At 40.0% G+C, this 12,765-nt stretch overlaps 1 protein-coding gene across 9 annotated transcripts in view; it reads right to left on the reverse strand.

Annotated features, from left to right (window-relative positions):
- LOC127447113 (syntaxin-binding protein 5-like) overlaps positions 1–12,765 on the reverse strand; it is a 261,085-nt gene that overhangs the window by 225,659 nt on the left and 22,661 nt on the right. The window lies entirely within an intron of this gene.

Genomic DNA, 12,765 nt, shown 5'->3' on the forward strand with positions numbered 1-12,765 from the left:
CATTGTGTAACCACCTGTTTCTTCCTCTCTGCTCAAAATATCTTCTCTCATACTTTTCCTGTGCTGTAGGTTTTTTTTCTATAGTTTTATATATATATCTATATATAAAGATCAGATGAAATTAATTCTACAATAAGCTTGCAGAATGTAACAATATCTTCTGATTGTTATATATTTAATATGGTTGACTTTAAACAATTAGAGTGACAACATTAAATTGAATAGATTTATACTAAATATAAACTAATAAAACTAGAAACCACCCTATTGTATATAACTGAGTTTATATTCTGGGTTGTTATATAGTGAATAGCAATTAAAAAAGCAGTTAACTAAATATTTCACTTCAAAAAAGAAGACAGTGACTTATGGCTAAGTCCCTTTAAGTGAAACTTTTATGTGAACTAGTTAATTTACATAAACTGTCCAAACAAACCAACTCACTAAAATTAATTGGAGTACCCAACACAAAATATTATATACAGTATTTGTTTATTTTAACTGGTTCATTTAGATTTCACTTAAAGGTGCTGTAAGCTATTTTTCATGGAAAGGTACACAAAAAATTGTCCTACTCCCTGAGAGATTTACTGAAATACGTGTTGCAAGATATCACACCTGTCTCTGTGACAGCTCTAGACTCTGAAAACAGCAAACAAAAATGTGTCCGCAAACCGCGGACAATGACGCTTTCAACCTGTCAATAATTTTGCCTGTTCTCTTAGTATTGTAGTTGCTGTGAATTATTGAGACTTACCGCCATTTTAAAGCCATGTTATTCATAAAAGTTGTCAGTTGAGGGTGCTATTTTGCTGCTGTTGTTTTTACCAACCATTTCATTCCATGATGTCGGTCTCAATAAAGCTTATTTGGTATCTTTGGAGTGCAGGGTTTTGGAAAGAAGGGGCATGGCTAATCCAACGGCTCAGTCTCGTGGAAGTAGAACAGCTAAAATCGCTTACAGCACCTTTAAATGATTTGGATGATTTAGATACACTTAGAGTTAGGAAAATTTCACAAAGCTACACTATTGTAAAAATTGCTTTTCATCTGTCACGCTTATGGAAAATGTAGTTACATTATAACTCCAACATTTTAACTTTCTGCCAGTGTCATTCAAGTACTTTCGAGTCTAAAGTGGCATTCAATACCGTCAACCACCAACTGTTTATCTCCATTCTTTCCAGCAGAGATGGGTTTCCAGATTTGCACATTTATAGTTTGTTTATCACCTTGATATCAGAGTGTCCGTCAGTGGGAAAGGATCATTCTCTACAACTTGCACCAACTTGCTCAAAACTGAGCTCTACCCCAGGCAAGGCCCCTACTCAGTCTCTCTTCAGCACAGTTTAAGGTTACACAGTTGTCAGTTTTGCTGTGTAAAAACCTATCATTCACATTTATGGACAGCATTGCGAAAACTGCCTATTGCCACTTCATAGTTCACAACACTGGCCAAATCAAGTGCTTCTTTGACTCCTACACTGAAAAAATGGGAAAAAGCAGGTTGTCCGATTTACTAAATCATATTATTTGTGATCTACACAGCAAAATTTTATTTCTCTTCTAAACTTGTTTTCTTTGCTTTTGATTAATGTAATTCTCTAAAATGTGAACTCTGCTAGATTACATTGTATAGGGTGAATGTGAACCAATCAAGTATGTTCAACAACATGGGCAAGGGATTTGTAGTTCCCAGTATACTTTGCATGGGACTTAATGCGGAGAGTAAAATTGTTGAAATTAAGTGTTATTTTAAACATTTTTTGAGCAAGATGAGAAAAAGGGGAGACTTAATATTGTTTAATGTTGTTATTTTGGAATCTAGAACCGATTCTGTGACGCTGGGTTACCATTGTGGTAAAGAGTGGAGCTTTTGCTTAGGCTAAGGATTGGTACTCTAACAACAAGCTGTTTATTGTTTTACTCAAGGAGCACATACTACTTAGCATTTAGTGTGCTAATGTGTTCTATTGCTAACTAAAGGTTAACTAACTAGCATAACCTTATAACATAAACCAGTAATGTGACACAAAATATTATATAAGACTAAAGAAATTAATTATTTTAGGGGCATACATAAAATCATATTGAGGCTAATTAATTGGATCATTTAAAAATAACTTTATTCCATTAGGTTGAAATTAAGTGAACAAATAATGTTTTCTGACAAAGATTTAATTAGTTAAACTAAGATGAAAAAATAGGCTGATGTAACTTAACTGATTCATGTGTAACCGATGTACATGAATAAATAATGTACATTTAATTATTATTATTATTATTTTATTATTTTTTTATTTGTTTTATTTTTTTGGTGTATTCTACCCAGCTGCTTATTTAGTCTCCTCTGGCAAGTTTACTCACTTCATATTGGCCTATCTGCATCTGCTAGTTTAAGAAAATAATCCAGCTTTTTGTTGCTCACTGTGCAACCATCTGTTTTTTCTCCTCTCCTCCAAGATATCTTCTGCCATACTTTTCCCGTGTTGGAAACATATCCTTGAACAGTACAGCAGCTTTGCTCTATAAGTTTTATGAGTTTTATATAGCCTGTTCATTATAACTCCACTACTCAAAAAGTCATTCTGTCAGTCCCCCTCAACCATTTGAGTCAAAAGTTTTGGAATATTTTATATTCAGTTAAATGTCAAAGTTTCCTGCACAATCTGGCTTTATATTTTGCCACTCTACCCTTAACATAGTTGGTGTACTGGTCTTTAGTGGTCTCCCAGCCTGGTCTGTTTGCTCGTTTTAGAGAGATTTTCGGCACTGTTCAGATGTTCAGGCTGGGAGACCAACAACACCAGCTGAATACCAGCTAGACCAGGCTGGGAGAGAAGCTAGACCATCAAACCACCTTAGGCTGGTTTAAGTCAAAAATATTGCCTCTCATCTTAGGTGTAAGTAGTCATTTAGCAGACACATATATCCATAGTGACTTGCAGTATAATTATGACAGGAAGAGTCTACTTAGAGCAATCTGAGATAAAGTATCATGTTCAGGAACCCAATGGTGATGGTAATGGCTCATGTCTTTTGTTGGGAATTGAACCAGCAACCTTCTGGCTAGCAACGCTGAACTTTAGCCACTACTCCACACCACATTTAACCTCTAGAATTACACATTAAACCTTTACTCAGGACTTTATATTGACTGCCCAAATAAAAGTCAAGATGCTGCCATTTGCCATTAGCAGATGGCAAACTGTATGGACAGTTCCCTTGGAGTCCCCTGAAGCACCCCCTGGAGTGCTTTGCTCAAGGACAGAACAATTTTGGAACTCAGTAACTCATGGGTTCATTTTAGTTCATCCATTTCTGGTAATAAACCAGCAGCCTTTGCAGTGCAAGCCCAAGGTCCTTGCCTACATTGTTTACAAGCTCACTCAATATTTAGCATATTAAGAGTAAAACGTATGGGTTAGTGTTTACTTGCAAGGTTAACGAGGCCTTCAAGTGGAGTCGGAAACATCGTAATAGCGAGTTCTAAGCACATAAATAAAAGTTGTATTTACCAGAAGGACCGAAAAGCTGACGTCTTCTTGAGTTTTTACCTAGTTACAGTTATAAAACAGCTTCCACATATTCTTACATGGATGACATAATCGGACCACGGTGTGGACCCAAATAATATGATGTGAACAGAGGCCAGCGAGGGCAGGGGGAGGGGGGAAGAAACAAATTAGGGTTCATTCCAAGCAATCAAACCAAGTGTGAAAGCAACCTTAGTTTGACTTCTTCCATATTTTGTTTTCAACTTCAATGCATGACATGTTGCAATCACAAATGCTTCCCAGTTACATCTGAAGGCAGCATAAAACTGGTTAATAGTTAGGAAATAATAAAACCTTCCAAAAACCACTACTTGTGAACAGTCCACATAAATGTTTTATTATTATATTTGGCTGTTGATTTAGCTTTTTGTTCCAAGTTCTCAGTTTGTACACCTGTCTACCTGTCTGCACTTGTTTGAGTTGGAATCAGCTCAATCTTTATTTAGCCAACAAAAGCAATTAGTGAGATTCAAAAGTTCCCAAGCCTCTCACTAGCGAGTCACATATTTGCCGTCTAACAAAATGAACGTTTACTTTGTTTCACTTGCAGCAAACTACCTGCTATCTCTGTAGTAAACTGAGCTGGTGAGGGTCCAACTTCAAATTATGCAGCTCTGGGTCTGTTTTAGTTGGTGAACAGAAATGTACAGAAGTTTTGCTCTGAAATGTAAGAGCAGGTGCTGTCCACAGTCACCGGTGCTGAAAGCATACAGCAAGAGCTATCCACAGCCTGCGGGTCTGTGCTAGTGCGCTGGCACTGTCCTCCACAGATGGTGCTGAAATCCATCACACACAGATTGTGACACCGTCCAAAGAATCAATTATGCATGAAATGATTCTGCGGATTACTGTAATCTCTGATTGGGAAAGCAAGAGAGGGTGTAACAAATTCAAAAAGTCCACAAGGTAATATTTCATTTGAAGTATTGTTTATCTCATTCTCTCATCTTTTGATTCTTTGACTGTAAAATCATCTTTCGTGCAATCTTTTTCTCTCTCTCACTCACTTACCCCATTTGTTTGGCTCCCTTATGGAGGTGCATTCATCAATAATTCATATGCATGGCTCTGGACTGATGCAAGTGTGTACTGGATGAATGAGCAGGATGGAGTGATCACAAAGAGGGAGAAAGACAGAGATAGAAAGCGAGAGACAGAGAAACAGAGAGAGAGAGTGAGAGAGCAAGCGATAATCCGTCCTTGGCTATCAAGCAGAAATAGAGCTGTGAGGAAAACCATTGTCAACGTCCAAATTATCTCCACTTCAGACAATGCTTGTAGGTTCATTGTCTGCTTATGCAGGGATTTGGATTAATTCGTACATCTGCATGGGTGTGGCTGCGTTCAATGTTTTATAGTGTATGTGTGTTTGTGAGTGTTGTCTTATCTTCTCTATTAATCAAACGAGTACTAATGAATGCCTCAGTGTATGGATTTTCATTCAGTGCTCTGCTTTACTGCAGACTATTTAAGCAATCCCCTCCCTCTACCGCTTCATCTTCAACACTCGCTCTGTCTCTGTTTCTCTCTCCTCTCACTTACTCTCTCACTCTCTCTCCCTCTCATATGGATATGGGCTGTTTTCTCCGTCGTTTAGCTATTCAATCTCTCCACCCTTTTTCTACTACTCCATACTGTTCTCTCTTGTGTGTTTGTAGCAAACCATTCTTTTCTCTCTCTCTCTCTCTCTCTCTCTCTCTCTCTTATATCTGCATCTTGCTCATTCACTCACTTGGTAGCTCCTTCTGGTGATTCAATTTCCTGAAGCCACAAGAATACACCTGATACATGTTGTGAAACAACAAAATCGTCCTCTTGCAAACACACACAGAAACACAGCCATACGCATTCACACTTGCAGCTTTTTGAAACTGCAAAGCAAACTGGCATGGTCACACCACATGTCTAGCTGTCACAACCCTGCAAAAAGTTGTGTGTTAATGCCGAGAATCAGGCCAGGCCCACATATGCTGTGTTACCCTGCAAGTGTGTGTGTGTGTGTGTGTGTGTGTGCATGCTTTTGTGGCAACATCTTGTAGAGGAACAAACCGGATATAAACCTTCCCACCACCTCTCTATTTCTCCAAGTCATTCAAATAGGCTGTAGCTGCTTTTATATGATCTATGGATCTGTCTAACTCTCTGTCTTTTTGTATTGTTAGATAATGAAGAAAGAAATTAAATACTTCTAGTAAAGCCAACTGTCTGCTTGCAGCCCATACTTCCGTTGGTAACTGATGAGACTAATGGCATGACCAAAATAGAAGATTTTATTTAGACTATGCCTTTTTAACTTTTTGTACTGTGTACATTTCCTAATAGAAGCTTTATGGACTTCCTGCATCAGCTAGTCAAGATGGGCAGAGTAAGTTCATAAGAATGACCTTAAAGTACTGCATCTGTGGCCAGCTATTGATTACCACAAACAATAGTTTCCATTGGTCCCTTAATGTGTATAAACAAATGGGAAATGTGTTTACAGTAAATACATGTACAATGGAAGCACACTGTTTCAGCATTATAACTATAACTCTTGAAGCCTTAGAGGAGGAATAGTTCACTCAATAATGATAAGTTCTGTCATCATTTAATCACTGTCATGCCCTTCCAAACCAATATGACTTTCTCCCTAGGAACACAAATGGAGAAATTGTGAATTTTTTTTTTTTTCTCCATACAATGAATGCATACAGTAACCAGCTCCTAAAAGGACAAAAATAAATCTTAAAGTACCATAAAAGTTGTCTATATGACTTATGCGCTGTATTCCAGATCTTTGTTAGTTTTGTGTGAGGAACAGACCAAAATGTTAGTCGTTATTCACTGAAAATCTTCAACCTCTCAATTCTTATTTACCATTTGACTTCCCCATACAGGCTGCAAAGAGAGTCATTTGCCATTAAATATACATAGTACAGAAAGAGGATGAAAGATACATCTACTGGCCCCAATTTTTAAAGATTCATCCATATTTCATGCCCAGAAGATCCATTTTTCCACTCCCTCTTTAAATTTCTTTATCTTATTCTGTATCTCTGTCCTTCTCCTTCAGTGTGCACTGTTTGTTGTGGACGACATGTTTAATTCTGCATTCACTGAATTTATAGGAAAGGCACAGGAAGGTAGAGAACAACATAAAGAGACCTGGGTGGCACTGATGTTATAGAACCCTCTAGAACACTGAGCAATGAAGTCTATCTCTCTCTCTCTCTTGCTCTCTCTCTCTCTCTCTCTCTCTCTCTCTCTTTCTCTAGCTCTATCTAACTCTATCTAATTAAATTTCAAACCACTCTTTCTCCATTGCTACAACTATTCCAACTCTCACACACACATACACAATGAACTCTCTTTCTCACTCATTCACTCAGCTTCTTCCTTTAGAAGGGAGGGTGGGCGAGTCTAGACCCCAATCTAAAAATAGACCACACATCTAGCGCTTCCATGCACTGCTCTGTGCCTAAGACTGCAGATCTCACTCCCACACTCGCATCCTGTCTCTCACAAGCACACACACACACATACATACACACACACAAACAACACATTATCATTTAAATTACCAAATCGGTATTTTCATACACTATCCCAAAAATTATTGGATTGTCAACATCAGTTTCATTTTTCTAGTGCCCTTCCCTCAAACACACACACACACACACACACACACACACACACACAGCACACACACAAACACACACTTATTTATTTATATATTTACAACATGGTCAACAGCATCGATCTGTTGCTGCAATGCAATATAACACAGTGTAAGCAAAAGATGTTTTATATAAATGTCCGTACAAATCATTATTAATGCAGTACATATTAAAAATTTATTGAGGTAACATTTAATGTTACACACAGACTAGATGCTTTTTGTAGATACAAAGTGATACTTTGTATCATATTTGTATATGTCAAAGCATGTACATGAAATGAGTCAGAGCTGCGCTGTAGTGGCTTGCACATGTGCTCCCACACATTGAGCTTGGTTCTCTTCCGGGTAACATGAGTTTGAGTCTGACAGCCATTTCTTGATCCCATTGATCCCATTCATCCTCTTCTCCCTATCACTTCCTGTCCTCTTTCTACTACCACTTTTAAGAAAAGTATCAAAATGCCTAAAAATATAATACAAATCTGTTACAAAATTTATCCGGGTACAACCTTAATGTTCCTCTTGTAATGTTTTAACTTCATTTCGGAGGCTTCTTTAAAGCCTCACTTACAGTATCTTTGGATATTATCACACGACAGAATGATGCAGAATACAAAAGCAATATGACAAGATATTTTTCATTACAGTAAGCCTACAGTATGAACTACACTCACCAAGCACTTTATTAGCAACACCTATACAGCCAATCGTGTGGCAGCAGTGCAATGCATAAAAACATGCAGATACGGGTCGTGTCGCAATGCACCTTCAGTTGATGGACGACCTATTTCCTATATTTGACCCGTCACACAGCTCAATAATTTAAACATAAGCAGAATGAATTTCTGTCTAAATCATTTGTAAAACCATTCTATATTCACAATACAGCACAGACTCTCATGCCTTATTGCTTAAATGTGCAGTGGTTCATGAATGAGGCCAATATGCGTTGTTTCGCTATTCTAAAATAACCCATGCAAAGTCGACTTTTTGGAAACAAAGGAAAAAACCCAGTTCACTGTTGATAAAGTCTAGCTTCAAGCTTAAACCAATTAGTCTGTGGTTAGTAAACGTGGACCATTTTCACATATCCGTGTTTGGAATGCGAAGTAAACTAGAGCAGTGTAAACTTTGGTAGCGTTGAATGGGAGATCACAGCAAATATTATTTTTACATTCCCATTAACTCCAACAGCAAAAGAAAAACTCAAGTATTACGTTCCCAAAAGAGGAAAAAAATAGCATAGAAGTGGATTACAAGATCATAAGAGAGAAATGTGCCAGATTTACTGTGACTCCCACAGCAGCTGTATTAGAAACCCCACCACAGCAGTGTTAAGTGATTTTTTAATTTTTTTTTATTAATGCTAGGGTAATATAACACAAAGTATAATGCTATAAATTTACACTAATGTTTTAATTTAATTTTTTTTAATAGTAATTTTTTTGGCTAGAATTACACTGCTAAATAAGGTGGAAACACAATCATAGTCCATGAAAAGGGTCCATTCTAAAATGAAGAGCACTAACATTAATTCTTCTGCAAAACTCATATATTATTTGAGCTGTAAATTTGTTTAAATTGTAATTTTTACAGTCACTGTAGTGTTTTAGGGTTTGTTGACATTACATTGTCATGACAACAAAGTTGTAAAATTGACTAACTTTACACAGAAATGTCACAGTCCATTCCCAGCCCTGAAGCCGCCCCCCAGGCCCCCGGATCCATTCCCAGCCCCGAAGCTGCCCCCAGGCCTCCTGATCGTCCTCCTTGGATCCCTCTTCACCTTCTGCGTCACCCTAACCTCCTCATCCGTCTTTTGGCGCCAGGAGTCGCCCTTTAAAGGGGGGGGTAATGTCACAATTTGTCTCCCTCATGTCTTCAAGGACTCTTATTTTGAAGTTTTCCACTGGACTACATCTCCCATAGTTCACTGCCGTAATCACTTCCATCGGTTCAACATCATCTGCACCTGCCTTCCATTCCCTCGTTAGTTTCCCTGTGTATACAGGTGCATCTCAATAAATTAGAATGTCGTGGAAAAGTTAATTTATTTCAGTAATTCAACTCAAATTGTGAAACTCGTGTATTAAATAAATTCAATGCACACAGACTGAAGCAGTTTAAGTCTTTGGTTCTTTTAATTGTGATGATTTTGGCTCACATTTAACAAAAACCCACCAATTCACTATCTCAAAAAATTAGAATATGGTGACATGCCAATCAGCTAATCAACTCAAAACACCTGCAAAGGTTTCCTGAGCCTTCAAAATGGTCTCTCAGTTTGGTTCACTAGGCTACACAATCATGGGGAAGACTGCTGATCTGACAGTTGTCCAGAAGACAATCACTGACACCCTTCACAAGGAGGGTAAGCCACAAACATTCATTGCCAAAGAAGCTGGCTGTTCACAGAGTGCTGTATCCAAGCATGTTAACAGAAAGTTGAGTGGAAGGAAAAAATGTGGAAGAAAAAGATGCACAACCAACCAAGAGAACCGCAGCCTTATGATTGTCAAGCAAAATCGATTCAAGAATTTGGGTGAACTTCACAAGGAATGGACTGAGGCTGGGGTCAAGGCATCAAGAGCCACCACACACAGACATGTCAAGGAATTTGGCTACAGTTGTCGTATTCCTCTTGTTAAGCCACTCCTGAACCACAGACAACGTCAGAGGCGTCTTACCTGGGCTAAGGAGAAGAAGAACTGGACTGTTGCCCAGTGGTCCAAAGTCCTCTTTTCAGATGAGAGCAAGTTTTGTATTTCATTTGGAAACCAAGGTCCTAGAGTCTGGAGGAAGGGTGGAGAAGCTCATAGCCCAAGTTGCTTGAAGTCCAGTGTTAAGTTTCCACAGTCTGTGATGATTTGGGGTGCAATGTCATCTGCTGGTGTTGGTCCATTGTGTTTTTTGAAAACCAAAGTCACTGCACCCGTTTACCAAGAAATTTTGGAGCACTTCATGCTTCCTTCTGCTGACCAGCTTTTTAAAGATGCTGATTTCATTTTCCAGCAGGATTTGGCACCTGCCCACACTGCCAAAAGCACCAAAAGTTGGTTAAATGACCATGGTGTTGGTGTGCTTGACTTGCCAGCAAACTCACCAGACCTGAACCCCATAGAGAATCTATGGGGTATGTCAAGAGGAAAATGAGAAACAAGAGACCAAAAAATGCAGATGAGCTGAAGGCCACTGTCAAAGAAACCTGGGCTTCCATACCACCTCAGCAGTGCCACAAACTGATCACCTCCATGCCACGCCGAATTGAGGCAGTAATTAAAGTAATAGGAGCCCCTACCAAGTATTGAGTACATATACAGTAAATGAACATACTTCCAGAAGGCCAACAATTCAATAAAAATGTTTTTTTTATTGGTCTTATGATGTATTCTAATTTTTTGAGATAGTGAATTGGTGGGTTTTTGTTAAATGTGAGCCAAAATCATCACAATTAAAAGAACCAAAGACTTAAACTACTTCAGTCTGTGTGCATTGAATTTATTTAATACACGAGTTTCACAATTTGAGTTGAATTACTGAAATAAATGAACTTTTCCACGACATTCTAATTTATTGAGATGCACCTGTATATACCCTCTAGTTTTGTTCATCATTTGTCAGTCCTTGAAGTGTTACGTTGTGTTATGTTAGCATGTTGAGCTTTATTGTTTGTTTCCACTCCAGCGATTATTATTAAAAGATTTAAAGAATCTACTTCTGCGTCTCCTCTCTTCCACACGACGTACCCAACGTTACAGAAGGGCTGACCAACAAAGAATACGGATATACTTACCTTCTCTCCCAAACGTCCACCTCTACTCTAGCAATCCCTCTAATCCTCCTCTTCCATTTGTCCAGACCCACATGAGCATGGAGCCAACAGAGTTATTCATGGAGCTGTTCAGGCAGGATCTTCCCCTCTTGGAATACTCAACCAAGTTTCTTCACCTCACTGCTTCTACATCAATACCGGACATTTACCTCAAGCCCATTATGGAATGAGATTAAACTTTCACAGACCCACAGCACTTCCGGAGTCGGAAAATCTTTCCTTGGCGAATTACATCCTAGCCACCCTGAATATCCATTACCCTTCACTTTCATCACATTTCTTAGAGATGTTGACTCCTCCCTCCGCGCCTTCCACGGCCCCTGTCTCCATGCCTTCCACGCCCCCTATCTCCAAGGTAACTCCTCTCCATTAAATTCCCCTACATTTTGGGGGGGGGGTGGGGGGGCTCATCTTCTCCAGGTTCTAGTGGTCGATTCCCTGCCGCAGTCAGTGGTAGCAACCACGGAAGTTACATTTCCCCAATATGCTGTGAATTATGGTGGGAACCATGGGCCACTACCCGTGCCTGTGCCCACCATGGTTAGCGAGCCCGTGCCTGCAGCCTCGACCGTCCCAGAGCCCGTGCCTGCAGCCTCGACCATCCCCGTATCTACGCTCCCTGCTGGCTGGAAGAGGAGAAGGAAAAGGACTCCTCCTCCCCAGTCTCTACCCGAGCTCTCGACCACGGAGGTCGTTCCCCAGTCTCTGCCCATGCTCACGACCACGGAGGTCGTTCCCCAGTCTCTGCCCATGTTCACGACCACAGAGGTCGTTCCCCAGTCTCTGCCCATGCTCACGACCATGGAGATCATTCTCCAGTCTCTACCCGAGCTCTTGACCGCAGAGGTCGATCCCCAGTCTCAGCCTGTACTCCCTTCCATGGCTCTCGGCCCCCAAGCCTTCCACGGCTCTCGGCCCCCGAGCCTTCCATGGCTCCTCTTTCTCGGCTCCTCCTCCCTCGGCTCCAACATCAGACTCTTCCACGGATCCGCCTGCTTCCCCAGAGTCTCCTCCTCCAGCGGTCCCGCCTCCTGACTCAGTCCCTGCCCTGTGGCTGCCTCCCAGGCCCCTGGATCCTGTCCGAGCCCTGAAGCCTCCCCCATGGCCTCCTGATCATCCTCCTTGGATCCTTCATCTTCTGCATCATCCTACCCTCATCCGTCGTTGGGCACCAGGAATCGCCCTTTAAAGGGGGGGGGGTAATGTCACAGTCTGTCTCCCTCATGTCTTCAAGGACTCTTATTTTGAAGTTTTCCACTGGACTACATCTCCCATAGTTCACTGCCCTAATCACTTCTATCGGTTCGTCATCATCTGCACCTGCCTTCCATTCCCTCATTAGTTTCCCCATGTGTATATATATACCCTCTAGTTTTGTTCATCATTTGTCAGTCCTTGAAGTGTTACGTTGTGTTATGTTAGCATGTTGAGCTTTATTGTTTGTTTCCACTCCAGCGATTTATTATTTAAAGAATAATCCTGCGTCTCCTCTCTTCCACTCCACGTTACAACGTTACAATTAATAGGTAACATGTTGCAATATGGAACTGAGTACATGTGTTTTTGTGGGTCTCCATAAAATTACTTCATTATACAATTGTTCATGAAAAATGTAACTTATTTAAAATATTTTATATTTTTAATATAACAATAATCGCCTTAAATATCGTGATATCTGATTATATGGTCAACCCCCCTGCCAAGGGTTGGTGAATATT

Source organism: Myxocyprinus asiaticus, chromosome 10, assembly GCF_019703515.2.
Source record: "Myxocyprinus asiaticus isolate MX2 ecotype Aquarium Trade chromosome 10, UBuf_Myxa_2, whole genome shotgun sequence".
NCBI lineage: Eukaryota > Metazoa > Chordata > Actinopteri > Cypriniformes > Catostomidae > Myxocyprinus > Myxocyprinus asiaticus.